Here is a 4,410-nt window from a genome sequence, read left to right as displayed (position 1 = left end):
TTCAAGATGGCAGCATCCCCATTGTGTGTGCTGAATGTTTGTTAGTGTTTGGTCTTTTTTGTTGGTTTTTAGCACTTTTAACATCCATTTTAGTAAGTAGTAGTCTTTATTTGATCCTGGCATTTTCTCATTTTACCGTTTTGTGGACCTTTTGGAGTTCTACTGGCTCTGTGGACTATGGCCTGAATTTCTTCCCCTGACTGCTGGGGAGCTGTCCTGCTCTGCTCTGCTGTGCTGACTGAGGCCTGCTTCCACCTGCCCTGCCCTGCCCTGCTGCTGTAGCTGAGGCCTGCCTCCACCTGCCCTGCCCTGCTGCTGTAGCTGAGGCCTGCCTCCACCTGCCCCTGGCTTTCCTGGTCTGGCTGGGCTAGGTTAAGCTGAGCTGAGCTAAACTAGGTGTGTTGCAGCACTATGTTGTCTAAAGCTACTCTCGTGCTTGCTCTTCTTCTGGGATTATTTGTCAGACTGCACCTCGGCAAAGCTGATGGTCTGGCTACCAGTGACGTCTTTGTTTACAATGAACATTCGGATGGTGGAACTTCTGGAGCGCTGACCCCATCGGATAGACTTTACCAAAAGCTGACGTTCTACGGCATAAAATGTGCTCTCCCATATGCCCTTTTGACTCTTGACTCGCTAATTTTGAAGGACTGGAGTGGCCCTGACCCCCAGAAAACCAATTCGTCTAGAACCCATGTGAAAAAATCATCTTCCAGACTGTTAATACTGTTATTGCTTCTACTCTCTGGCAATGTTAACATTAACCCTGGTCCAGAGCATTTTTCTGCTTCCTTGCAGCTTCTGCCAACTCCGTATGAGTTTAGCTGTAGGCAAGGGCTGGGTTTTCTGCATGTTAATGCTAGGAGTCTAGTGCCCAAATTAGATATTTTCAAGACCTGGTTTTTAGTTGCTAAGCCTGATATTGTAGTAGTTTCTGAAACCTGGTTAAAACCGACCGTCACTGACAATGTCATTCACATTGATGGTTATAATGTTTTCAGAACTGACCGTAAGGGCAGAGCTGGTGGTGTTGCAATATACACTGCTGAGAATTTACAGTGTTCTGTCCTTCACTCGATTTCAATACCTAGGCAACTTGAGTTTCTAGCTGTCCAAATAACTATAGCAAATGCTCCTCTCACGGTTATTGGCTGTTATAGGCCTCCCTCGGCCATCAAAGATGCAACCACAAGCCTTACTGAATTGCTGTCTAAGTTTTCTTCTGAAATCATCTTAATGGGTGATTTAAACTGGGACTGGCTGAGTGATAAATCTTCACAATTTAAGCAGGTTTGTGATTCTTTGAATTTAACTCAGCTTATTGAAAGCCCTACTAGAATAAACCCTGCCAAACCCAACAGCGACACCCTTATAGATGTCATTCTAACAAATGCAGTTCATAAATATGTGTCTGTTGGTGTTTTTCCTAATGATATCAGCGACCACTGCACCATTGCTTGCGTTAGGAGCACTAAGTTGCCCAAAGCCAAGGGCCTTATTGTGCTCAGGCGCTGCTTCAAACATTTTTCTGAGCAGGCTTTCCTACATGACCTGGCGGAAGTTAAATGGCACCTTACAGCGTTAATTCCATCTGTCGATGATGCTGTCCATTTCTTTACAGATCACTTTTTACTGATTATTAATAAGCATGCCCCTCTTAGAAAATTTAGAGTCAAGAATAGATACAATCCATGGTTTACTAGAGAATTAACCAATCTTATTCATGATCGAAATAAGCAATGGTCTTTAGCCAGAAAGTCAAACACTGCTGATGACTGGCTTCTTTTTCGTGTCCTCAGAAATAAATGTTCAGCTCTTATTAAAAAAGCTAAAGCTGATTACTATCTGAGCTTAACCACTGATAGTTTTAACGACCATTCCAAGTTCTGGAAAACAATTAAATCACTTCAGAACAAGAAGGTTTCTAGTCTTCCACAAAAACTGAAGGTCAGTGATGCTTTTATTTCTGACAAAAATGATATGTCTAATGCTTTTAATGCTCATTTCAAAAAGGCTGGTCACATTTTTGATGAGCAAAGTCATGACTCTCTGCATGGTCGTACCCTGAGTCATAGTCAAGAGATGATCTCCTCCCCTGTTTTTGATTTTGCTTCCTTCTCGGTCTCTGAAGTCTTACACGGTTTGCAATCAATTGATCCTAAAAAGTCAGCCGGGCCTGACGGACTTGACCCTTTCTTTTTAAAAATTGCAGCAGAGATTATAGCACAACCAGTTACTGATATTTATAATCTGTCCCTGTCCACTCATACGCTGCCAGTTGTGTGGAAGCAAGCTTTTGTATCGCCCCTCTTGAAAGCTGGTGATCCCACTGATTTGAATAACTATCGACCCATCTCAAATCTTTCTGTGTTATCAAAGATTCTTGAGTCCTTAGTTTCTGCTCAGCTAAAGCTTTTTTTAAATTCACACAACATCCTTAACCCTTTGCAATCTGGATTCAGATCAAAGCACAGTACTGTGACTGCCAGTCTGAAAGTCCTAGATGATATTAAGGCTGCTTTGGATAGGAAATCTTTTTGTGTTGCACTGTTTATTGACTTAACCAAAGCATTTGACACTGTAGATCATCACATTCTGTTTAATGTTTTGTCGGTGTCTTGTTTCGGACACAATGCCATTAGTTGGTTTCAGAGTTATTTAGCCGACCGTACTCAATGCGTCAGGTTGGGCAGTACCATCTCTGACCCTGTCACCCTGGAGAAGGGAGTTCCACAGGGTTCTATTTTGGGGCCCTTGCTCTTTTTATTATATGTAAACAATATTTGTAATCAGATGCAATGTTCAACCTATCATATGTATGCTGATGACACTATTGTGTACTCATGTGCTCCTTCTCTGGATATTGCCGTTTCCAATCTAAAATTGGATTTTATCACACTGCAGCATGCACTTCTTGATTCCAAGCTGCTTTTAAACGGTATGAAAACCAAAGCAATGCTCTTTGCTCCTAAGTCTGTGTCCTCCTGCCTCTCCATTGACACCCTTGACGGTATCTCTGTTGAGTTTGTCGACACATACAAATATCTGGGCTTTTGGCTGGACAGAAATCTAAACTTTAAACATCATATTGAAGCCCTAACTAAGAAACTGAAGTTTACTCTTGGCTTCCTTTACAGACTTAAAGCTTGTTTTTCAACATCTTCTCGTAAAAGGTTGGTCTCTGGCTTATTCCTGTCCCAGCTTGATTACGGCGATACCATCTATAGATTTGCCTGTCCCACTGTTTTGGCCAAACTTGACCCACTCTACCATGCTGCACTGAGATATATATCAAATGCACCTTATAGGACTCATCATTGCACACTGTATAGCCTAACTGGGTGGCCCTCACTTACTATGCGCAGGATGCAACACTGGTTTATTTTATTGTATAAGGCCATTTTAGGCAAGCTCCCTCGGTACATATGTTCCAATTTTGTACCAGTTTGTGACTCTTACAACCTCAGATCCAGTGCCTGGATACGGTTCCAGGTACCTGCTGTGCGGACTGAGGCTGGAAAAAGGAGCCTTTTTTATTCTGGTCCTTGGTCTTGGAATGACCTTCAGTCAAGCCTCAAACTGATGGCACTTATTCCTTTAGCCAGCTTTAAACTGAAACTATCAGAAGTCCTTACCACCAGCTGCTCATGTAGTAATATATCTTAATTTCTTATTGTTCCCACGTGGTCTACGCCTTTTGTATATTTAGTTGTGTTGTTCTCTGTATTTTATATGTCCTTGTGTCTTTCTATGTGAAACTTTGCTGCCTTCTTGGCCAGGTCAGTATTGTAAAAGAGATTTTATCTCAATGCTTTTATCTGGTTAAATAAAGGTTAAATAAAAAAAAATTGAATACCAAAATCGAATTAAGTCCAACTGGACATCTTGGCCAAATATGTACAAATTCTGTCAAGCCATTCGTGTTCAGCAGGCCAAAAACACCTTTTCCTTGAGTCCAATTGGCCATTTTACCTAAATATGAACACATTCCATTAAGCCTTTCTTGAGATTGTGTTCATCAGGCCAAAAACACATTTTGTGAGGCCAGTGACCTTGAACTCTGACCTTTTGACCACCAACATTTTAATCAGTTTATCATTCAGTCCAACTGGACATTTCGGCCATTTCATTCTAGATCATCTAACATATATCCTGACCATAGCTCTGTACTCTTCCTTGTCCTCACTGATGGCGCCCATGATGGGAGTTATGAGACCATCTGGAGGTGGCACGTTCCAGAGTTGTGGCTGAAAGTGTAGGGTGAACAGGAAGCGTGACAGTACAGCCACATCTGACCGGCAGTCCTGTAGTCTGGCTTACTGTGGCCTGCCTGCCTTGGAGCTTCTCTATAAGCCAGAGAGGCAAGATGGTGTTCAATGGACTTGAAGTCAAAATGTGACTCTCTGTGCT

This window comes from Borostomias antarcticus, assembly GCF_949987555.1.
Source record: "Borostomias antarcticus genome assembly, contig: scaffold_127, whole genome shotgun sequence".
Classification (NCBI taxonomy): Eukaryota; Metazoa; Chordata; class Actinopteri; order Stomiiformes; family Stomiidae; genus Borostomias; species Borostomias antarcticus.
Note: the sequence above shows the minus strand (reverse complement) of the source record.